We start from the raw sequence: 25,973 nt of genomic DNA, 5'->3' as shown, positions 1-25,973 counted from the left end.
ATGCTGCCTGGCCTGCTGCGCTTTTCCAGCAACACACTCTCAACTCTGATCTCCAGCATCTGCAGACCTCACTGTCTCCTAGTTGATTTCAAAAATTAGCACTGTGTAGTCTCTCACATGGAAAGCAGCAACTTGTGCAGAAATGAGATAAGATCAGGTAATGATGAGATGAAAAGTAGGCTGCTTCGCTCTCAGTAGTGAGATTGTCATCTTTCCGTTATGACCTGAAGTGGAAAATTCCACTTCTTTTTTCAGTATCGAGAATCTAATTTTTTATTCCTTTCAGATATTCCCAACTTTCTTGCCATTGCCTACAACAAATTTCACCCAATCATGGTGCAGGACCTATGTGTTTGTAAAAATGAGGGTTTAGTACATATCATTAGTTAGTGAACAAAGTTTGATGTAACAAGATAATTTAATGCTGCTTCATTGCATAATTGTGGGCACGTTCACAATCGTGATTGTATAATTAGTAAAATCAACGTCCTGCATCAGAAAAGGGGAAACTCAATGGAGTTTTTCTCATTCAGAGCAGCTGGGGTGAGGGGTGTCTGAATCTCATTGTCTAGGAAAAAACGTGAGACAAACGATGAAGTGGATCGAATAACTACAGTTATGTGGAATGAGAGCTTGTAGATTGTATGATAGCAAGAAGTAATGAATTTCAAATTTGAGTACCTGAGGAGCAAATGGGTTTGAGAACAAAGTAGTTCAATACAGTTTGGATGTAGTTGCAGCACAGAAACTGGCCACTCATTTCAACTGGCCTATGTCAGTGTTTATGCTCCAAACAAGTTTTGATAAGAGATTGTGAGTGAGTTGATGTTGGTCAAATTGAGTAGGAGTTACTCAGATTAAGATGCTGCACCTAATTTGACTTTCACTGTTGGCAAACATAATTAATCACAAGGAATTTATATTCAGATCCTATACAAATAAATTGGGGATGCTGGAAGATTACAGAAAATCAGGACCCAGAATATAAAAATTAACAAAGAAATAAAAATGGAAAAGACTTGGCAGGCACAGGTACATCCAAAAAGAGAGAGGGTACATTTCAAGCACTGACTATCTGTCAGAAATAGATTATAATATGGACAAAGATATCAATGTTGGTGAAAAGCCAGCATTCGACATGAACGTAAATTAATACCCATTAGCTCCACTGGTGGTCACAGTAATTTCTCCAAACCAGTTCCCTCCAATGTCATTTGAAGCAATGCTTCTGTTCTACATTTTATCAAGACTTCAATTCCTCTAACTTTCAGTCTGCTCCCTTAATCCTAGGCTCACTAACTAATGGGAATTATTTATTTCATGGCATGGTGGCACAGTGGTTAGCACTGCTGCCTCACAGCACCAGGGGCTTTGGTTCAGTTCCAGCCTTGGCTGATTGTCCATGCAGAGTTTATAAGTTTTCCCCATGTCTGTGTGGGTTTACTCCCACAGTCCAAAGATGTACAGGTTTGGTGGATTGGCCACGCTAAATTACCCGTAGTGTCTGGGGATATGAGGCTAGGTGGATTAACTATGCGGGATTATGATGGTAGGGTAAGGTGGTAACTCTGTGTGTGATGCTCTTCAGAGGGTCAGTGCAGACTTAGTGGGCCTAATGGCTCTATCTGCAATGTAGGGATTCTATGATCCTCCCTACTCTGTCTGTTCCACTTACTGAAATTGAAAACCTCAATCCAATTATCCTTTAATCTTCTAAACTTAAATGGTGCAACTCTAGTTTTGAAACAAAAACAGAAAATGCTGGGAATATTGAGCAGGTTGAGCAACATGTGCAGAAAGAGAATTGTGTGGCCGAGTGTAGTCTTTCCTTGTTCTCTTGCAGTTTTGATACCATCCTGTTAAATCTGTGCTACATTCCTTTCCCTCCTGAAAATACTTCTGTGAGTATACAGTCTCAGATGTGAAATAATAGGCAGATATTGCAGTGAACTAAATCAGCTCTCGATGGAAGAATGCCTCAGAGAGCATTATATGGGAAAAAGGAGGATGCTGAATGGGAGATGGGGGAGATTACAGCGAGAGACTAAAATCTCAAGGCACTAGAGAGAGGCTGTTTGGAACAGTTAGAAAATATTGAGACAAGGGTCTTTATGTAAATTGCTTCCACAGACAGTAATGTCACAATTTTTGATCCATGAGATGCACTTGATCACGTCTAGGCCAGTCACTTTGGTTCCTCTGTAAAAATAGAGGAAACCTGCATTTGCATCAATCTGTCAGTGTGTGCTCCACTCCAGGTTGCTGCCTTTTTTCATGTCGATAATGCTTCAGTGCAATCCATTCCTTGTGAAACGCTTTTAGACTGTTGGACAGGTGCATCAACAACAATGTGAACAAAACAAAAGCGAAATACTGCAGACAAGGACATCTGGAATAAAAGCAGGGCATATTGGAATTACTCATCCAATCTGGTGTCACCTGTACAGAGAGAAACAGAGCTAACACTCAAGGTCTAGGATTTCTATTAGAACTGTCTGAACAACCTGTAGCATGTCTATTGTCAAGAAACGTCACTGGTGCTTCAGAATTGGATGTAATGCAAAATGGATGCTTCATGATCAAAGAACCTAATAGGAGTGGATTTGATAAGGTACTGGGTAGGGATAGAACTGGTGAAGTTTAGAGAGGGACTTCTCGAGTGTAGGAACAAGACAGCTGAAAGCTGTGTCCCCAGTAATGAGAGTAAAGGGGAATGTGTAAAAGGCCAGAGCCTGTTGAATGCAACTGGCAATGATTGTGCTAACTTATTGGGAGACCATGGATAAGTCATGATATAAATTCAAACATTTTTGCACTTTAGTACATCAGTATCACACGCACACACCACTATTGTTTTACAATTCAGGACCTGATTTTCAATCTGTCCACCAAAATCAGAAGGATTGTCCAACCATCCTTATCCCAATGGTCATTAAGATTCAGATGGTGGAATTGACATTTTGAGAGATACTGTACTGTTGAAGGTACAGTATTTTGTATAAGATGTTAGACTGAGGATGATCTCTAGGCACTGCTTGAAATAGAGCAGCAGGTTCACACGTGTTGTCAACATATAGTTCCGAATTCCTAGATCAGAGTCAACTCTTGAGTTGTCCGTAAAATCAATCTCTTGCTCTGAGTTCTGGAAGCCAACCAGCCAGCTAGCAAGTGAAAAGGAAATAAGATAATGGACGACTCTCTCAGTATGAGTGCTGCCTGTCAACAATGATAAAAAGGAAACAGAAGAAAAAGATTTCGTAACTCCAAAGCAAAGAATCCCAAAGTTCAATCACCAACATGCCACTGTCTGTTCTTTACAAACCACCCAGAGAGATTTATCAGTGCATCTTTTAACTTCTATGATTTACTTTGCATTCACTCCTTATTCCTAACCCGTCTATATTGTATTAATGTTCTATAACTAGGTGAACTCACTTTTTTTAATTAAGGAGAGCCCGGCTAAATTGACTCCATTTAAAGCATAAATTCATTTGGTCTGGGAGAAAGGCATCCAGAGGAAAGGATCCTTTTTAAGTTAATCTTACTGTGACCAATTGAGGTGGGAGGGGAGCTTGTTCATCCTTCCTCACCCAGGGGCTGAATGATTTAGGGTATCTGCCTGGCACCAGAATAACTTGGGGAACCTTGCCTGGGGTTTGGCCATAACACAATAAAACACTCCCTCCCTTCCTTCCTTATTTTCTTCCTCCCTTCCATCTTTCCTTCTTACCTCTCTCCCTCCCTTTCTACTTCTCTCATTCCTGCTCCCTCTGCCTTCCTCTTCCACCTTATTTGTACTTTCTTTTCCTCCCAAGAAGTGTAATGTCTAATCCAGGCTACTATGCACTGTGAGAAACATGGGCAATAGAAAGTGTGCAGGCCGCATGTGCCATTAAATTACTCATAAGAACGGGACATCATTGGTCAATTTGAGCTAGCCATCTATGTGGTGTATATCTCTCTGCCTTTCTTCTCTTTGACATGTAGTATCCCACATTCTTCTGTAAATGTTTAAAACAATACTGCAAAATGGTGCCCATCAAAAAGAAATAGTGCTTTATTAGTAATATTGCATAGTAAACTGTTATCTAACTTGGGTGGAGATTTCAACATTACAAAACCGGAGCCAAGACTTCAGTGGTTAGCACTGCTGGCTCACAGCGCCAGGGACCTGGGTTTGATTCCAGCCTCGGACAACTGTCTGTGTGGAGTTTGCATGTTCTCCATGTGTTTGCTTGGGTTTCCTCTGGGCGCTCCGATTTCCTCCCACAGACCAAAGATATGCAGATTAGGTGAATTGGCCATGCTAAATTGCCCATAGTTCAGGGCTGTGTTAGTTAGGCGTAAAATGTAGAGTAATAAGGGATTGGTTATGTCTGGGAAACTCTTCAGCGCATCAGTTTGGACTTGTTGGGCCGAAGGGCTTGTTTCCACACTGTAGGGATTCTATTCTATTTTATACTTCAGGTTAACTTTAATGCCACAGTTTTGCTACAGCTCACTGAATCTTATTTCAGCTGAAAACCCATTTTTTCATGTCTGCAGAAACATTTTTTACATTTCACTAATAACTGCTTTCTACATTTATATCTGAAAGCAGGGCACATTAGTGTATGGAGTATGTTCTTTCAGAAATACAAAAGAAAGGTAATACAAATCAAAAGAATAATTGGATCAATCATGGGCATATCCCTATCCTAAGCTTGCTAAACGCTGCTGTCTTTTGTGATATGGAGGTTCCGGTGTTGGACTGGGGTGGACAAATTCAGAAGTCACATGACACCAGGTCCAACAGGTTTATTTGGAGCACATCTCCTTCACCTGATGAAGGAGCAGCTCTTCGAAAGCTTGTGATTTTAAATAAACCTGTTGGACTATAACCTGGTGTCGTGTGACTTCTGACTTTATCTTTTGTATTGGTGACAATACTTCTACACTGTGTTTCAATATCTCGACTACTACCAATTCTGAATAAGTACAATCAGGGTATTTCCACACACTTTAATATTATAGACCAGCTATACTAATGCATTGCACTGAATGTGAATTCATTCTGATTTGCAGCAACTTAAAATTTTGGTCAGTTTGTGTGGTGCTGGCTGTATCAGTTTCAGAGAGAAGCGGCAGGTAATTTCTTACCACTGTCTCTTGCAATGGCTGGAGTTGAACTCAACTTTTGGAGAAGAATTAGACTGAGATTGTGTGTGCCTTTTCTTGACAGTTGGTTGAGCAGTATATGGAAGGTCCCCATATTAGTCAAAGGAAAGCAAGTGTTCAGAACATCACTCTTCCGTCTGTCAAAGATTTCTGATGAAGGGCTTTTGCCCGAAACGCCGATTTTCCTGCTCCTCGGATGCTGCTTGACCTGCTGTGCTTTTCAGCACCACACTAATCTAGACTTTGATTTCCAGCATCTGCAGTCCTCACTTTTGCCTCTGCCAAAGAACCGATTGTCCAATTGTTTGTCTTTTTACTGTCTGTTGCAGTAAAATTTACATAATAAGGAGTCAATCCATTTCCAAATAGATCCTTGCTTGTGAAGTGGTTTGCCATGAAGTGATTTGAAACAGCTTGATATTATAGGTGGTAATATCTATTGCTCAGAATATTGTAACTGATGCAAACAACCTTTTAGATGTAGCAAGTTCCCACCTTCAGACTTTGCAGAGAAAACATGATAAGTTGTGAGTGGACTGCTTTGTTGCTGAGTATTAAAGTTGACTGGGTGGAGTGTGTGGAAGTGTGCATAATGACAAGGAGCTGCAAGTCTCAAATAGGACTGATGACCTCGGGTTCCTCAAAACACTGTCAGTATAATTGCATCTTTCTGTGGCATATTTGTTCAATCCATTGCACCTACTTAAAAAAAGAACGAGAACTTGCATTTATATAGTGCTTTTAATGCAGCAAAGACCATAAGACCATAAGGCATAGGAGTGGAAGTAAGGCCGTTCGGCCCATCGAGTCCACTCTGCCATTCAATCATGGCTGATGGGCATTTCAACTCCACTTACCCGCATTCTCCCCGTAGCCCTTAATTCCTTGTGACATCAAGAATTTATCAATCTCTGCCTTGAAGACATTTAGCGTCCCGGCCTCCACTGCACTCTGCGGCAATGAATTCCACAGGCCCACCACTCTCTAGCTGAAGAAATGTCTCCGCATTTTTGTTCTGAATTTACCCCCTCTAATTCTAAGGCTGTGTCCACGGGTCCTTGTCTCCTCGCCTAACGGAAACAATTTCCTAGCGTCCACCCTTTCCAAGCCATGTATTATCTTGTATGTTTCTATTAGATCTCCCCTTAATCTTCTAAACTCCAATGAATACAATCCCAGGATCCTCAGCCGTTTCTCGTATGTTAGACCTATCATTCCAGGGATCATCTGTGTGAATCTCCGCTGGACACGCTCCAATGCCAGTATGTCTTCCTGAGCTGTGGGGACCAAAACTGGACACAGTACTCCAAATGGGGCCTAACCAGAGCTTTACAAAGTCTCAGTAGCACAACAGTGCTTTTATATTCCAACCCTTTTGAGATAGATGACAACATTGCTTTCGCTTTCTGAATCACGGACTCAACCTGCATGTTTACCTTTAGAGAATCCTCGACTAGCACTCCCAGATCCCTTTGTACTTTGGCTTTACGAATTTTCTCACAGTTTAGAAAGTAGTCCATGCTTGTATTCTTTTTTCCAAAGTGCAAGACCTCACATTTGCTCACATTGAATTCCATCAGCCATTTCCTGGACCACTCTCCCAAACTGTCTAGATCCTTCTGCAGCCTCCCCACTTCCTCAGTACTACCTGCCTGTCCACCTAACTTTGTATCATCGGCAAACTTCGCTCGAGTGCCCCCAGTCCCTTCATCCAGATCATTAATATATAACGTGAACAGCTGCGGCCCCAACACTGAACCCTTCGGGACACCGCTTGTCACTGGCTGCCATTCCGAAAAAGAACCTTTTATCCCAACTCTCTGCCTTCTGTCAGACAGCCAATCCTCAATCCATACCAGTAGCTCATCTCGAACACCATGGGCCCTCACCTTTCTCAGCAGCCTCCCGTTTGGCACCTTATCAAATGCCTTTTGGAAGTCTAGATAGCCCACATCCACTGGGTTTCCTGGTCTAACCTACTTGTCACCTCTTCAAAGAACTCCAACAGGTTTGTTAGGCACGACCTCCCCTTACTAAATCCATGTTGACTTTTTCTAATTACTAAATCCATGTGAGACACTTGACAGGAACAATTATCAAGCAAAATAGAAGGCCAAGCAACGTTAAGCAGCATTAGGTTCAGTGTCAATAAAATGTGGCGTTGGAAAAAGCACAGCAGGTCAGGCACATCTGAAGAACAACTGTGTCGATGTTTTGGGCATATCCTATGTTCTTTTGCTCCTCAGATGCTGCCACACTTTATCGACTCTGACTTCTCCAGCGTCAGCAGTCCTCACTATCTCCTAGTATTAGGTTTGGTGACAATTGAAGATCTAGGCCTTAACAAATGCCTTAAAGGAGGAGAGAAAGTGAAAGTGGTGGTGAGGATATGGGAGAGAATTCCAGAGTTTCCAGGTCTGGCAGATGAAGGCATGGCTCCCCGTTGAGGAGGACAGAAAATGACATGCCCAAGTTAACTAACTAACCAGCAGTCCCAATGTGCAGCAAACATTAAATTACTATTAAATTACTCGCAACTTCCATTGGGAGTCACAGGGTTGTATCATAACTCATGGATTAAAATAAGATTCCAAACAGTGAGAAAGGTTTGTGTGTCTCTGAACCCTGAGGTCATCTGCTAGCCTGCAGCTATCACCAAGACAACTGTTATTTAATATAATACATCCTCGTTGTTATTTTTATCCCTGACAGTGGTTACTGGAACGAACATGACAGTACCGTGAAAATCACTGTGGTTTCTGTGTCATGGATGAAGGTGCAATAGCAATTATCATGTGAAAAACCTGCTGCAAAATCCAGCATTTAATTTGCAGCTTTGCATACATTGCAGCTCTTAGTTATAGTTACTAGTGTCTAAATGCCATTTGCTTATTTTTGGATATGTAGAATCCAAACTGAAGGTATAATTTATACAAGAGAGCTTATAGAGATACATTGATGCTGCACTGCCAGAGACACTGACAATTCATAGAATTACATGGAATTTACTACACAGAAACGACTTGATCCAAATAATCTTAAATCCAGTGATTTCAAAACTTCTGCCAAGAGACCCCAGTTGTTATGACTCCAGCTGATGTTATTATTGGACAAGTCAGATCCCAGACTGAAATCTGGCTACATTTTGTTTGGTTTTAACCACTGAAACATACATACAAAAGGTTACAGAATTTGTTTTAACAATGAAACAGAAGTTTATTTAAAAAATGAAAAAAAATGCCATAAAGCAATTTATTTACATAGAACACAAACTCAAACATTTTTTAACCACATGGTAAATGTATACTCCCATTAATCTTAAAGCAGTCCACTGCAGACACCAAAAGCTTACAAAAATGTCTAAAACGTTCTCCCACCAAAGATTCTTTCTCGAACATTTCAATGGGTTTAATTTAACTGTGACTTTGGATTAGATTCCCTACAGTGTGGAGACAGGCCGTTCGGCCCAACCAGTCCACACCCACCCTCCGAAGAGTAACCCACCCAGACACTATGGGGCAATTTAGCATGGCCAATTAACTTTCAGCCTGGAAACTCTGTTAACTTCTTGGAGATTATCATTATACAAAATTAATGTACTTTACTTCCAATAATCTCTTTCAGGTATTGCCCAATCATTTCAGGTCTGGGACAATCAGTGGCTCCTCACTCTAAGGTTATCTACTTTTACTCCCCTTATCAGAAGAATTAATTTATTCAACTATTTCCATCTAAGGACTTCACAGAACTCTTGAGAGTAAAACTCAAAAGGTCTTTCTCTCTGTCTCTAAGATGTAGATATTATCCCTAAGCACTAAAACGAAGTGCACAAATTTCTAACTGAAACCTTGGGGCACAATTTGTTTCCCTTATGAGGTTGTGAACATCCCTAATGCATGCAGAAATCCATTAGTTATGAAAACTAGCCCTTACAAACTGTATTTTTTTATTAAAAGTCACTGTGGCAACAGAAACACTTACAAATTAATTATTCATTCCTTTAGACGTACAGAAAAACCCACATGTTACTATTTTAAAGTCCTAAAGTCCAAACTTAGCATAAATGATATTAAAAATATATTCATGAAATATGTGGTCTACGTCACAATATACACAGACCCAGGTCATTGTGTATTACACCATTCTATAGTTTAATGATACAAAGCTGGGTGGGTTTGTGAGTTGTAAAGGGGAAGCAAGGAAGCCTCAAAGTGGTGTAGACATATTGAGTGAGTGGGCAAGCACATTGCAGACACAGTACAATGTGGCTACGGGTGAAGTTATACACATTAGTGTGAAAAACAGGAAGACAATGTGTTATTTAAGCAATGATATAGTGGGAAGTGGGATATACAAAGGGATTTGGTGTCCTTGTACACCAGTCAATGAAAGCAGACAGGCAGGTGCAGCAAGTAATTCAAATGACAAATAGTGTATTGGCCTTCACTACAAGAAGATTTGAGTTCAGAAGTGGAGATGTCTTAATGCAGTTGTACAAGTCCTTGATGACATCACACCTGATGTATTGCATGCAGTTTTGGTCTCCCCACCTGAGAAAGAATATACTTGCCATGTAAGAAGTGCAACAGAAATTCATGAGGCTGACATTGAGGATGCCAGGACTGTCCTACGAGGTGAGATTTGTTCAACTGGGCCTGTAATCACTAGAATTCAGAGGATGAGAGGGGATCTCACTGAAATGCATGAAACTCTAACAGGGTTAGTCAAGCTAGATACAGTTAGGATCTTTACTTTAGTTAGAAGCGTAGAACTTTAGTCTTGAATGAGAGGATACAGTGGTTTAGTGCTAATGTTATTGGACTAATAATCCAGGATCCCAGGTTAATGTACTGGGGACATGGGGTTGAATACCACCATGATAAAATATTTTGAATTAAGATTTCATTCTGGAATTTAAAAAGCCAGCCTGATGACAGCAACATATCTCCAAATTGCTCCCATAATGATACATCTTCCAATTACCCAGGCTTGTTTCTGAATATTAGTTCCAGAATTACCCCTCCCTTGATGGGCTTTCCACCTACTGGCTAAGAAAGTTCTCCTGAATGCAATTTAAAAATTTTGCTCCCTTTCCAGCTTGCACATTAAAGCTTGCACATTAACTGCATTATTGCTGTTTCAGTTGTCTGGAATTTGATCACATGTTTGATCCTTGATGTCTCCCTGACTGTTTGTGAGTGCACACTCAACAGTGTGTTTGCCCTTGTCGTGTTTTTACTTTATATACACATAGGGCAGTAAGGTGGCTCAACGGTTAGTAGTGCTGCCTCACAGCTCCAGGGGTACAGGTTCGATTCCAGCCTTGACCGACTGTATGTGATGAATTTGCACTTTCTCCTCGTGTCTGTGTGGGTCACCTCTGGGTGCTCCGGCTTCCTTCCACTGTCCAAAGATGTGCAAGTTAGGTGGATTGGCCATGGTTAATTGTCCTGTAGTGTGGAGGCTAGGTGAATTAACCATGAGAAATGCAGGATTATAGGGTAGAGAGTGTGCCTGGGTGGGATGCTCTTCAAAGGGTTGATGTGGACTTGATGGGCTGAATGGCCTGCTTCCGCACTGTAGGGATTCTACATGATGTTACTTTTGGTTGAACAGTCCAATTGTGTTCTCTGCCTGTACACATGAACAAATTCAGTTGCTAAACTACAAGACATACTCGTGTTGAACAACTTCAGTACCTCTGAAGAACGGGCTAGGGATTTTAAATAATTTCACAGGAGGGTGTCATGCATCATCTAGAAAACTGTACTGCTTTTCTCAGTAAGAAATTATTTGCCCAATTCTGTTTATTTGGATGTGGAACTGTAATGCAGAGCTTAAAGGTTTAACAAGAATCACATAGAGACACTTGTGTGTTAAGTGCTGCAGTGAAACTAGTTTAAACTCTTGTTGAGTTATATAGTGAAGGTCTTAGAGAGTAAACAAAATTTTGGGATTCCTTAGAATATTTGTTGTGACCTCTGTTACACTGTGCATACACATTTTGCATAGAAACCCACTGTCCTTGATCATGACCAGAGATCTTATCAGGAAACTCCTAGAACTTTAGGAGTGGTGCAGTGCTGAAAAAGTTGTCAGTCTTATACTTCAATGTTTACCTTTACTGAGCCTTGAAGCTGGATGGCTTCAAACTGTGGAAGCTTAATAATACTTTTGGGAATAACAGTCTCCATCAGACTGCTATCCATTTGCACCTTTTAAGAGAAACAAAGCTGATCTCAATTAAATCCAACTACAGATAGTACACTATTGCCATGAGGTGATTACCATGAAGGGCATCATCTGAACCACCATCCCTCCCTGTTCTCCTGTGCCTTATTTGTACAACCCACTGGGATTTTTCTGAGAATGAATACTCTCAGAAAATGTTAGTGACAACCCAATAATAATTCAGAGAATGGACTTTCCAGATTCACAGTTTTTTAACTGGGTGTACTTAGCTCTTGCACAAACTTACCAGCCCTTGCAAAATTGAAGCCATTATTAACTGGAGTAAACTAGTTATCCTCAACTTAGCTGACAGCAATTCTTGTTTTGTAGGAGGTGTCAAGATACTGGGATCTGGATGGGTATTTGAATAGGGAGGGTTTCGAGGGATATGCGCCCAGTGCTGACAAATGGGACTAGATTAGGTTGGGATATTCTGGTCAGCATGGACGAGTTGTACCAAAGGGTCTGTTTCCGTGCTGTACATCTCTATGACTCTATGACATTAATAGGAAGAGTTTAGAGGCATATGGGCCAAATGCTGGCAAATGGGACTAGATCAATTTAGGATATCTGGTCAGCATGCTGTACAACTCTATGACTCATAGGTGGATTGAGGTGCAGATCAGCAATGATTGAGTTGAATGGGGAACTGTGGGGTGCTGAACACCTTCCTCCTGTTGATGTAGTAATTTCAGCCAAAATTGCATTTGTAAAAGATGGCGCACATTCCAGAATTAAGGCTTTGAGTGTAATTTATTTTTCAAAATGCTTTTTCTTACTTAAAGATTTTGTAGGCATAATATTCAGTAATGGATTTTTTTTTGTTAGTAATGACACAACTCTGTATTCTGAATTTGAAACGTGTGCCTCTGTATTCCTCACACCCTTCCCCTATACCAACTCCCTGGCCAGCCATGCTACAACACCACCATCAGCACTAATATGAACTTGATGTTTGAACTGCCCCTCTCCTGAAGTAAACAGTGGAGGAATTTCTTATAGTAAGTGCAGAAACGCTCGCCACGTGGCTGTGTTGAGTGTGTGAAACAATTTAACAGCTCCAATTGTGACTAGATTGCTGGCATAGCAGTTTAGAAGAATTGATCTAATGTGGGGCTTGTACAACTGAGGCGATAAATATCTTAAAGCACCTGGCGAAAATAAGTGTCACTACAAAGTACCACAAGTAAAGATCTTTTACTACTCAACTCTCACAAGGACATTTGAACAAATGATGTCAATGGTAAGAATTCTAGATTTTCTAACACATGAAGGTCTGTAACCATAAATGTTTGCCAAAAGAAGTGATGAAGAATGAATTGGATGAAATGTCGTGTACTGACACTGTGCTGCACACAGTAATGAGTGTGGTGAATTGATAATCTGAAAAGTGCCTGTTACAATCTACTCAGAATTCAAAGATATTAATGCTGAAAAATAATGATACAAAAATAAATTGAATTTGAACGTAATGTGACATAGCTAACTTTCGATGATAATAAATACACTGTAGAAGGGAAAGGGTGTAACAGTTCAGCAAGGTCACGAGACTATCATAAACCATTGCCCAGAAATTGTTGTTTGAGATCTTTTCCTAGTAAGGATGGAGAGAAGGAAAAAGCCAGCAGCTTTCAACTCAGGCTTTTAGCTGAAACACTACACAAATTGCACCGCACAAAGAGCCCCATATTGTATCAACTCTTCTTAATGGCTATACCAGTAAGCTAGTCAACAATTGGAGCTGTTAAATTGCCTCACACACACAATACAGCAACATGGCAAGCTAGTGTGCACTTAGTATAAGAAATTCCCTCACTGTTTACTTCAGGACAGGGGCAGCTCCAACACAAAGTTCGTATGAGTGCCTGTCTGTTCAGTCTGATTCAGTTGGATGTAAAAGATCCCATGTGTTATTTTAAAACAGAACATTTACATTCTTTCTGCTGGCCCTGTGCTACTTATCCCTCAAACGATATCAATAAACACAGGTTCAGTGTTGAATATGGGATCTTGCTCTACATAAATCAACTCCCTGACAACAGTGACTACATTTCTAATTCATTGACAATAAAACACTTTAAAATAGCCTCAGGTTTGTAGCAGCTGTTACAAAAATTCAACTCCTCTCTTCTCTATTGATGAGTGTATTTTACTGATGGTGAATATTTCAATGTAGAGTTTTTGATTCACTGCATGCAATAGTATGCGAATCCCTGAGGAGTAAATTTGTTAAAGCACTTAATAGGTCAAGTGCAATAAAAATAAAATACAAATCATTTATATAGGGTCAGATACTGTATGCATACCTGTTACTGCATTTGTCTGTCAAAGAAGAAAATCTTTTCTTGTCGTTTCATTTATGTAGTGCCACACACAACCCCAGGAAGAATCAAGGCACTTTATTGAAAGTGAGTTGTTTCTGAAGTGCCATCACTGTTGTAATGGAGGCAACATGACAGCCAATGTGTACTGTGCAAGATCTCACAATATGATATGGCTGATCACATGTTTTTAGAATAGTTGTGAGACAGCAGATCGGCCAAACGTTTAACGTTACACCTGAAGGGTGAGACCTGCAAAGGTTCAGCTCTGTTCTGGAGTGTCAACCTCAGTTTTGGTTGCAGTCCCTGGAATTGGACTTAAACCCAGAAACTTCTGATTCAGGGGCACAAGTGTTCTCAATTAAACTTCAATTTACTTATCAATGCCTATTCTGTTAAATAGTGAGAAATGAAGAAAACATATTTTCAGTATAAGTTGGTGATTGCCCCCTTATATTCCAAATGCAAATATGTAAATCATTGATCTGTATATCAGAGCTTTGCCAAGATAAATACTGTGCTATAAGCTCTTTAATGCAGTCCTGGCTCCTGTTCCTGTAATTCTAAAATAGAACTTTTCCAAATAACATTTTTCCATCACAGCATGCTTTATACTTTAGATCTACAGTGGCGTTAATAAAATGTCTCTTATTCTTTTTGCCTCTCTATCCAAGTTTCCCTGGGACAAGAAAGGAATTCAGTGGGACTATGAGGAATTAAACTCATGCTGCTTTTTTTCACTCCCTGTACCATGAATCACCCCTCTTCAGTTTCTAAGTGAGACAAACAGGGAAACTATTAAAAAAATCAATATATGTTGTTATGCCATTTCTGCTTCTGTCCTGTACTGAGACACGTGGAGTGTAGGATGAGTATTTGTTACAGCTATATACGTACAGTTACATTGGACAGGATCTTCCCATGCTGTGCCATTTTTGGAGAGTTTCATTGTGGCTTCTCCTTCTCACACAATCTTCCACTGCTTACCTCATTAAGATTGTGTCTGGGCGCCATTGTTCCCTTTCCATTAAATAGTGCAGTTGCAGAGACAGAAGTACTTGCCAGTGCCAAGACCTTCTGACAGGGTGAGCACAAATATTATAGTTAAACCCAGCATTACTTCAAAGAAGTCAGAAACTGGCATTCAATATCTGTTGCTCAATTGTTACTGTAGAGAAAATGGCTGAGAAAGGGTCCCCCTGTCCGTGGACCTGGACCTAATTACCCTGGTGGGTAGGGTGGTGAATGTTTCCTTCAGATTGCCAAAAGGAGATCGTGGAATGAAACACTGCCAGCATGGAATGAAATTGTAACCTGAGTTTTTGTGGTGGCCTCCAGTGAGAAAAATACCCAGCAATCCTGTAAGAAGGTCATTGTCAAGTGATTGTCTGTGCTGCACATTGTCTCTCTGCTACCTCATACTCACACTACCTCTATCACTGCACACACCTCCCGCCAATTCTAATGGTCCTCCACACTCAATATTTCATGCAGTATTTGCACTCACTGGCACTCATCAATATCATCTTCCATAACTACTTAGCGTTCTGGCCCTTTGTATTTCCTACTCACTATCGTTGGAAATCTCACCTACTCGTTTGCTCTTGTACCATTCCCAATAGCTCTTCTAGCCACTTTTGTCTCACTCAGTTCCTCCTTTTGCCAGTGCGGTAGTGACTTGAGAAACTCTGCCATCTTGCTGTAGCCCGTGGTCTCCCCATCGTATTTTAGAACCAGTCCTCATATGCGGAGGTACCCCCAACTCCCCCCCCAGTCACTATCCCCTCTGTGCCACAGCGTGATGGCTTTGATCCCCTTTCTTGAATTCCCACTTACCCAACACAGCATAGATTGCCCCTTATAATACACCTCCATGTTTACTGCCCAGACCCCAAGGACTGACTACTCTCTAGCCTGAGACTGGATGATGCTCTTGACTGTGCGTGGGGATACGCTCTGGCGGTCAATAGTCTCCTTTCATTGACTAAAGATTATTCCCCTTAGACCCTTAGACATGGCCATGTTTAAAGAATATGTAAGTGTATTTGCACATGCTGTATGTGTGACATTGACGTAGCACAGAGTCTTACAGCACTATATCCATCTCCTTGACTGTTCAGTGCTGGCAACCATTACAAGCTCCCTGGCTTTCTGTCTGCACTAAGAAGCAAGGCAAGGCAGATGCTGTGTGTGTGTCAAAGTAATCGCAAAGTGAGTGAGTGTTAAGAGAGTAAGCTAAAAGTGCTGAGTTGCATCCCTTGTTAATGTATGAGAGGGGTGTGTGTCCCTATGCACACACTGACCTGGCAGTGGCATTCCCATGTAAGATGTTGGTGAGCTCCAAAGTGTAATGGCAAAGTGTTATGCGACTTAGTCGATAAATTGGTCTTCCTTCTGAAATATTTTATACCACCTGACTGCATTACATTTCATCTGCCATTCCACCAGCTTTGCCACATTCTCCTGCAGGCTTTCAGTGCCTCTCACAGATCACAGTACCTCCAAGTTTTGTGTCATCTGATCATTTTGAAATTTTGGGTATATTGCATTTGTGTGCAATATACCCAAGTCTAGGTCAAGAGAAGTGGAGCCAAAGCTCAAGATGGTTTGAAAAAAGGTCTTGGATCATTGTTTGAAGACAACACAATCATGGCCTGGGGAAAGGGGTAGGAAAGAGTAGGGTCTCGCAGGGAGCTGCTGGCAAGAACATGGCAGATGAGTGACCCCCTTCTCTGCTGTAACCATTCTAAGCTTCTATTCTAACCTAGGTGAGAATAGATTACAAGCAGGGGCCGCTGCATAGTTATTGTGAATGGGATCCCGAAGTGGTTCTTATAGTCTCAACTGAGATCAACTCATTCTGCCAAGATTGTAATCCAAACACAGTGGGAGCTGGTTCAATCAGTTGGCTGGTCAGCCAGTTTGTATTGCAGGGCTCTTGTGGCATAGTGGTAGTGCATGTGAGGCAGAAGTTCTAGGGTCAAGTCCGACCTGCTCCAGAGGTGTATACAAGCACATCTGAACAGGTCGTTTAAAAATATTTACCATCACCCCAACAATGTGAGTATGAAACCCCTCAGGGCAACAATGGCTAACCAATAAATTCAATGATGTTGCAAAAATGATTGAAACCCAAATTTGTGATATGCCTCTGGCTCAGTGGGTGGTGCACAACAGCTTAGAAAATTCCAAGAACAAGTTCATTGTACTGAAAGGGAGAACTCATTTGGATTACATTAACTGGATCCACAGAGGATAGTCGCTTTGGGGCTGCAGAGATTAAGGACAATCACTGAGTCATGAATTCAATATTCTTTTATTTTTCATGTCTAACTCACTTACAAGTGAAATGGATTCTTCACACAGCAAATTCCATTGAATAATTTCTTTGTGCAGTTTGTCTTGTAATTACATTTTAAAAATAGGAGAGCTAACTATATTAACTTACGTTTCCTGTTTGGTCTATGCATCTATTTGTTACCTTAATGGCCTATTAAAGTTTTATTTGTCATGCGTTTACAGACGCCTGTTCTCCTGGTTCACCTCTTGCTGAGCTGTCACACTCCACACTCAGTCCTGACCTCTAGCCATCATTGTCAGCTCCTGCAAACTGGATCCCTAGGCATCAGGCCTTCTCACCTGGCTTTCACAGCCCCACAATTACTTGCCACTCTATTCCAGGCCGTAACTTGTGCTGGTATCAGTACCCATGGTCATGACACACCATACTGCTCTCCTTAGAGTTGGAGACTCAGAGGTGTGCAGTATTATTAAAAACAGGTATTCAACTATAATCTTTGCAATGCTACTATTAGTGGGGCTTCACTCTATGATCATATTGAGGCACCATGTACCATTCCCAGGGCTGTGACCATGCTCCATTGCTCCTTCTGAACTCTTGGTAGATCTTCATAAACCTGTTCATTCCTTACTGACCTAATTTAAGTTTTTCATCCCTGCTCTGACCTTGGAGTGCCTCTCAAATGATAACTTCAGGGAGACTCCGTCCTGGCCTTTCCACAGGCCCTGTTCTCCCAGTTCCTTTCCTAAGGAGAAATAAGATTTTTTCTGTGGCTAATCCAGTACCAAAGACCTCCTATTGCATGAGAAAGAAAAGAAGAGAATGATATGTTGAGAGATAATGACACAGACGGAGAGAGGGAAAGGATTACAGCCAAGCAAAGAGACAAAGAACCTACAGAAAACAGGAGTGAAGAGAATTGGGAAGATCCAGAGAGGAAAAAAGTGAAAACTTGACAATGGGCAATGGCGTAAAGTGCAACATGAAGGGAGTGCGGGAAAGACAGAATGTGATAGAAAGAATTGGTGGTAAACAACTAATGACTTACAAAGAGTGAGAAGATTTTTGCCTGTGAGGAACATTGAGGAAGATTAACAATGAGAAAACTATAAGTGTGGCAAGTGTTTTCTTTTTATTTGATTCCAATAGCTTAACATGCTCAACTAACAATATGAACAAAATTGAATATGAATATCCTGCAAGATGCAGTCAACAGCCTGAGCAGTGAACATAGTGAATAACTCATTGGAGGAACTTCTGAGGTAGCTTTAGACAGAAATAAACTCTTTGGGCAGAGAAACTGAAATTGTACTTATTCCAAGTACCTTAAATTAGATACTGAGGCAAAACAATATTTTTCACAGATTGCTGTCTGTTAATGTCATTGCAAACACTACAGGAAAGTAGCTCACAGCCTTTATTTCTAGCAAGAAAGATATTTGCTTCCACAGAGTATGTTCCAACCTCAGAACATCCTAAAGTGCTTTATTGCCAGGAGGCGCTTTTAAAGTCTGGTCAACACTATATTGTAGGGAAACAATATAAGAGCTCTTTATTGATATAAAAAACTCTTACTGTATAAAACCTCACTTCCCACTGTGTTAATCAATAGACTGTTCACATTAAGTTCAGGCAACAATGTGGAGTGTCAGTGTACTGAGGTACCAAGTTATGTGTGTAGAGGGGAGGACTCCTCTGTCAGAAATGCTTTCAGCTCAATGAGACATACTGTCACTGCTGAATGAATATATGATGCTTAAAAGCTGTTGCAGATATTGGGAGGGAAAAATATTTTTGTTCTTTTTTAACCTGTGTGTCTGAAAGAGATCCTGGTGAGCTCCCATATCCATGGTGCTGATTGTAAGTTCTATTTGATTAGCTGCCACTCTGAAAATTGTACTCAAAAGGGCGGAAGAACCTTTCGTGATAATTTAATGCTTTCTGTGCACTGTCAACCTCTCGTGATTACTAACAAATTAACTTGAGTAGGGGCAGTTAACTTTCTTGATTTGAATTGTTGATGTAGATATTGAATTGTATTCAATTGATGTGGATTTTGTAATGAGATCAATTTGGTCTGAAGACTTGGGTATTTTCATTGGTTGCCTTTGAAGCAGTTTTCTGTTACCTCTCAACTAAACCTTGGAAACCAAGGCAAAGAAGGGTCAAACTTCTGAAATCGTGAAAAGGCTGAAATTCGTAGATATAATAGTATAAAAGTAAAACTCAACATTGAAGTCAAGCCATGAGTAAATAATGCAAGACAGCTAATGTGGAAATTTGGGCATGCCAACTGATTTAGATGAAGCAGAGTAACTGCAGACTTGTGTGAATAATAAATGCTGGTTTGAACCTGTTTGATTAAATGAACTGTTTCATATAACTTATGAATTAGGAGCAGGAGTAGGCCACTTGCTCCCCAATACTATCCTGCCATGGAATAAGATCATAAATCACTAGTACCAGATATTCTTTTACTCCTTTGCTTATCAAGCGTCCATCCACTGCTGCCTTGAAAAAGAGAGTTCCAAAGACTTTTGACGCTATGAGAAAAATAATTCTCCTCATGTCTGTTTTAAATAGACAACACCTTATTTTGCTCTAATTCTAATTGTTGATTCTCCCTCAAGAGGAAACATTTACCTGCTGCAAATATTTTGTAATCTGCAATTAGACTTTTTAATAAAAATATATATTTGGTGTCATTCAGGCTCAGTTATACAACTGCAGGTGTAGCATTTCTCAATATGTCCCAGCAGCATTCCTCTTTGTCTCACTGCTATAGCTAGGAACAACTACCAAACAAGCGAGATTGCTACTTTTGTAAACATACCAGTATTATTTTAAACATGTTCTGTTATCTAAACAGGAGCTGGAATTTCTCCCGACAATCATTTTTGCTAAAGCAAAACTGATGTAGCTACGTGATAGGTTTGCAGTTTTCCTTATTCAAAAATTACAGAACAGAACAAATCTAGCACTTTGATTCTGGCTATCAGCCCCAGTGCTGCTGGAAAATTGCACTTGGTGGAAGAACCTGAAAAGGTTGGTCTAGTTAGAAGCAGAGAAGGTTAAGAGGTGATTCTACAGAGAAGCTCAAAATCATGAATGGTTTAGCTGAGAGTAAATTTGGAGAGACTGTTTCAACTGGTACCCAGAGAATACATTTAAATTGAATGAAGTGAGTGTAGAACTTTTTTACAAAATGATCTGTAACAGACTGCCTGAAATGATGGTGGAAGCAGACCCAATAGTAACTTTCAAAAGGGATTCAGATATACACTTGAAAAGGAAAACATCACACGGCTGAGAGGAAAGAACACAGTATTGTGAATAATTGGAGAGCATATGTTTAAACTAGATAAGATTCTGTAATGTTCACACTTTGCAATGTCGTGTCCATGTTTTGTTTCCAAACATCCTGAAGGAGATTGAGAGTGTGGAGAAAAGGCTGGACAATACACATACATGCCATAATCATACTGCACATTTGAAAACAGATTTCCACTGAAGTCAATGCTCCTTTTAAACTCACAGGCTCCGAGACATGAAAGTCATTACGTTGGGGACCTCAATTTCAGATTGGATGTTACTAAAATGGTTTTCTATCACAAAGGGATTGGATGCATTTTGGGTAGATGGTTTATTTTCATTTGATATTGACAGAGCCATCAGAGATCATGCCTAGAACATACTGAGGGAAAGGGCAAAGTACAATGCCTAGAAATGTTTCTTTTTAGAGCGTTATCACCTTGTGGAACAAAACTGACGAAGCATGTGGGCAAGTGAGGAAATACCACAGTCTTTCAAATTAGAATTTGACAATTTCTTGGAGAAGCAGGCAATTCCAGTTTGGCATAAGTTGATAGTTTGATATTGAGCATCCCTGGCCTTCTGGAATTTATTTCATTTTTTGCATTAGAAGAAGTTCCCAGATTTATTTTCCCCTCAGTTTGCCACAGTTACCATTTTCCTTTGATTTGATTTTCCTAAAGTGTGCGTGGAGGGTGAATAAAGAGTTTGTGAGCTTCACACTAATCTATAGAATTATAAACCCATTGATGGTGGTCATTCAGCCCATCACTTCTGTGCTAGCTGTTTGATGAAGCTATCAATTAATTGCCATGCCCCTTTTTCTTTCTCCTAACTCTACAAGATTTTTCTTTTCAAGAATTTATCTAATGCAGTTTTGCAAGTTGTTATTGAATCCAGATCTACATCCTTTTAAGCACTGCATTTCAAACCAGAACAACCCATTGAGAAAAAAACCTCATTACCCAATAGACTTCTTTTATTCATGATCTTCAATCTGTGTTTGCCCGTTATTTCCCCAACAGAGGAAGCAGTTCATAGATTAGTTTCTCTACAGTATGGAAATAGGCCCTTCGGCCCAACAAGCCCACATCACCCCTCCGAAGAGCAACCCACCCAGACCCATTCCCCCACCCTACATTCACCCCTGACTAATGCACCCAACACTATGGGCAATCCAGCATGGCCAATTCACCTGATCTGCACATATTTGGATTGTGGGAGGAAACCAGAGCACCCAGAGGAAACCCACGCAGTCACAGGAAGAACGTGCAAAATCCACACAGACAGTCGCCTGAGACTGGAATCGAACCCACGTCTCTGGTGCTGTGAGGCAGTGGTGCTAACCGTTGAGGCACCTTGTTACTCTGACTAATGGAATATTAATCCAAGAAAACACATTGTTAATTAGCTGGATGATCACAGGCTAAAATATCAAGTAACAAGACATTAGGTGGAAAGGATTTTGTGTTGTTAAATCAGAACGATGAGTTTATGGCACATTCCCTTTCTGCATTTAACAATCAGTGGTTGTGCAAGCACTGTAACAGGAAAGAGAATCAGCTCTTAATATTATATGACATTTCTTCTTAATAATTAATACCATAGAAATACAGGACAGATTATCCTGTATGCGGGCACAATGAATGCCAGTTAGTTAGATGGGTCAGAATCCAAAGATAACACTAAACTTGGTGGAGCCTTATGAAATACATAATTTGTTATGAGTTTGCTGAGGCAAATTTGCTATCTTGCTTTCTATATTATGTTAAAATATTTACAAATATGGACTATGACAATTTTAAATTTCATCATATCATTATTATACTTGAGACCCCTCATGGGCTAAAATGATTTTTATAAAGGAAGAAACATGGATCTAAAATGGCTGACCACAGGTAGAGCCAAGATTGCTGAGAAGCCTGTGGAAGAAGTAACAACATCTATGCTGATACTACCACTTTTATCTAAAAATATCAAAACCAGGCAATTGCGTCAGCATCAAGAAACACTTATCTCCTGTTTCACTTCATAATTACATGATCATTTCATACTTTGGGAAATGAAAAGTACATCTACCAGTTAGGCAGCTCGGAAAGCAATGAAACCAGACTCAGGGATAAGTAATAAAACATTTCAACAGTTGCTTTTGAGTGGCAGAGCAGAGAGAATGGAGTTGGAACTGTAAAGAAGAACTGGAAGAGTTTTTTCTTTTCTTTACCTGTCTCTTTTATCATTTCAAAACTCAGCACACAAAGCAAATTGGAGAAACTGAGAATTCAAAGATGTCTACAAACGTGGCCAATCAGGTTAAAAATCTAACATCCTAAAGACTCTAAGGACTTTTAAATTGCATAACTTTTATCTTTCATGTCTGTACCAGATACTTTCCCCTTTACAACTTACTACCTTTGTTTGTTTATAAGATATCGTGTTTTTTTAATTAGCTCTTTCATTTTTATTTTGTCAACAACATTTGAATGTTTGTGTGGATGTAGAGATCCTGTGGCACTATTGTGAAGAGCAGGGGTATAATCCTTGGTGTCTAAATCAATTATGCATCCTCAATTAACAACACACCTGACCATCTTCATATTGTTATTTGTGGAATTTTGCTGTTGTGCAAATTGGCCACTGCGTAACCAATATTTTGTAGCAGTGATAGTTCATTATATTTACAATCATTCTTTGCTCCTGCTATATACGGTGCAAATGCAATTCTTTATTTCATACTAAAGTCATGATGCAACAAATGCTTGTTGCTGACATTGAATGCAGTCAGCTGGGTCACTTACTCTGTGTGGCTCTGCAGCACCTCCTGTCATTAGAATAATGTTGCTTGCTGATATGAAGCCATGCACCAGGAGGAGTTCCAATCCACCAAGCAGTAAAAAGGGAATAGGACTGATAAAATGTAAACTGATAAAAATGCGAGAGGAAAAGTGAGATCAAAACACAAAACGTGCTGTCTGTTTAAGGGTAATCATTGTTACCTTTATCTATGCAAAGGTCTTCCCTGCAGTTTTAGGAATTTTGGATGGTCGTCAAATTGTTTGGTGCACAGTGAGCTGCACTGGTTCCTTACATGTTGTGTAAAAGACACCCAGCACCCACATTAGATTTGCACACGCTCCATGCCCATCGCACAATGCAGATCAGAAAGTGGCATGGTCACTCTATATAACTGTTGCTTTTTGGAGCAGCTTGTGGTGAAGCCCAGGCAATACTGGATTTAATGTTGTGCAATGAGGCGGATTTGATAAGGGTGCTTAAGGTGAAGGAACCCTTAGGAGGCAGTGATCATAACATGATTGAATTTGAGAGGGAGAAGATAGAATCAGAGGTAATTGTATTACAGCTGAATAAAGGCAACTGCAGATACATGCAGGAGGAGTTGTGTAGAATTGACTAGGAGAGGGACCCAGCAGGAAAGATAATGAAATAGTAAGGGGCTTCTGGAGACACAAGAGATATTCATCCCGAGGAAAAAGAAGCCTGGTACAGGGAAGGTGAGGCAACCATGGCTCACCAGGGAAGTCAGGGATAGCATTAAAGCAAAAGACAAAGCATATAATGTGGCGAAGGGCAATGGGAAACCAGAGAATTGGGAAGCTGACAAAGACCAACAGAGGACAATATAAAAAGAAATAAGGAGGGAGAAGATTAAATATGAGGGTAAGCTAGCCAGTAACATAAAGGAAAACTGTAAGAGTTTCTTTAGATATTAGGAGGCAAAAGACAGGCAAAAGTGGACATTGGGCTGCTGGAAAATGACGTTGAAGAGATAGTAATGGGGAACAAGGAAATGGCTGAGGAACTGAATAATTACAGTACATCAGTCTTCACAATGGAAGAAACGAGTAATATCCCAAAACTTCAAGAGAATAAAGGGGAAGAGCTGAGTATGGTAGCCATCACCAAGAAGAAGGTGCCAGAAAAAGATCACTTGAACCAGATAGACTCCACCCCAGTGTTCTGAGGGAGATAGCTGAAGAAATAGAGGAGGCGTTAGTGGTGATCTTTCAGGAATCACTAGAATAGAGAGGGTCCCAGAAGACTGGAAAACCGCTAATGTAACATCCCTGTTTAAAAAGGGAGTAAAGCAAAAGACGGAAAATTACAGACTGATTAACAACCTCAGTCATGGGTAAGATCCTGGAATCTATTGTGCAGGATAAGATTTCTGAATACTTGGAAGTATATGGTGAAATAGGGCAAAGTCAGCATGTTTCATCAATGGGAGGCCATGCCGGACAAATCTGCTAGAATTCTTGAGGAAGTAATGAGCAGCTTAGACCAAGGAGAACCAATGGATGTTATCTACCTGGACGTCAAAAGTCCTTTGACAAGGTGCTGCACAGGATATCTTCAGAGTAAGATAAGGATCCATGGTATCAGAGGCAAGGTGCAAGCATGGACAGAAGCTTGGCTGTCTGGCAGAAAGCAGAGAATGGGGATAAAAGGGTCCTCCTTGGAATGGTAACAGGTGACAAGTGGTGTTCTGTGAGGCTTAGTGTAAGGACCACAACTTTTCACTTTATATATATTAACAATCTAGATGAAGGAACTGAGGGCATTCTGGCTAATAGATGATACAAAGATAGGTAGAGGGACAGGTAGCATTGAGGAGGTGGGGAGGCTGCAGAAGGATTTGGACAGATTCAGAGAGCAACAAGAAAACTGCAGGAAGCTGGAAGAACACAGCAAGCCAGGTAGCATCAGGAGGTGGAGACGTCAACGTTTCGGGTGTAACCCTTCTTCAGACTGGGAGGGTGTAAGGGGACCTGCAGATAAAGGGGATGGCAGGGGCAGCGTGGCGAAGTGGGGATAGTTGAAGACAGGTAGAGGGTACAACCTGATTGGTCAATGGGAGGAATGAATCCAGTTGATGGAAGGGAAGAGTGGAAGGGAGGGGGAGGAGCTTGGAAGGGAGTCGGGGAATGGGAAGGGAGGTTATTTAAAATTGGAGAACTCAATGTTGACTCCTCCAGGACTCAATGGGTGGTGACTGGGAGGTCCAGTTGGCCCCTGTGGGCCCAGCTGTGATGCTCAGTGAACCGTTCCCTAAGTTTACATTTGGTCTCCCCGATGTAGAGAAGACCACAGCGGGAGCACCTGATGCAGTAAACTTGGTTGGAAGAGAGGCAGGTGAACCTCTGTCTCACCTGGAAGGACTGGTTGGGGCCCTAAATGGAGGTGAGGGGAGTGGTGTGAAGGCAGGTTTTGTATCTTTTCTAGTTGCAGGGGAAGGTACCCGGGGGTTGAGTGGGAAGTGTTGTGCATACCAGGGACTGGTGAAGGGAATAGTCCTTGAGACAGGCAGAGAGGAGTGGGCAGGGGAAGATGTTCTTGGTGGTGGGGTCTAGTTGGAGTTGGTGGATGCGTTTAAGGATCATGCGTTGGATGTGGAGACTGGTGGGGTGGTAGGTGAGGACAAGGGGGACTTTGTCTTTATTGTGTTTGGGGGTGCAGTTTAGAGCAGTGGAATAGGTGGCGCAGTGGATGACAGAGGGGAAAGCGTGTTGTTCGAAATAGGTGGGCATCTGGAATTCTTGGGAGTGGAATGTCTCCTCGTCTGAGCAGATGCAGCAGAGGCAGAGGAATTTGGAGAATGGGATGGAGTTCTTGCAGAATACTGGAAGGAGGTGTAG

Source organism: Chiloscyllium plagiosum, unplaced genomic scaffold (assembly GCF_037043375.1).
Source record: "Chiloscyllium plagiosum isolate Xiang-an unplaced genomic scaffold, Cpla_swu_hap1 HiC_scaffold_30, whole genome shotgun sequence".
Taxonomy (NCBI): Eukaryota; Metazoa; Chordata; class Chondrichthyes; order Orectolobiformes; family Hemiscylliidae; genus Chiloscyllium; species Chiloscyllium plagiosum.
Note: the sequence above shows the minus strand (reverse complement) of the source record.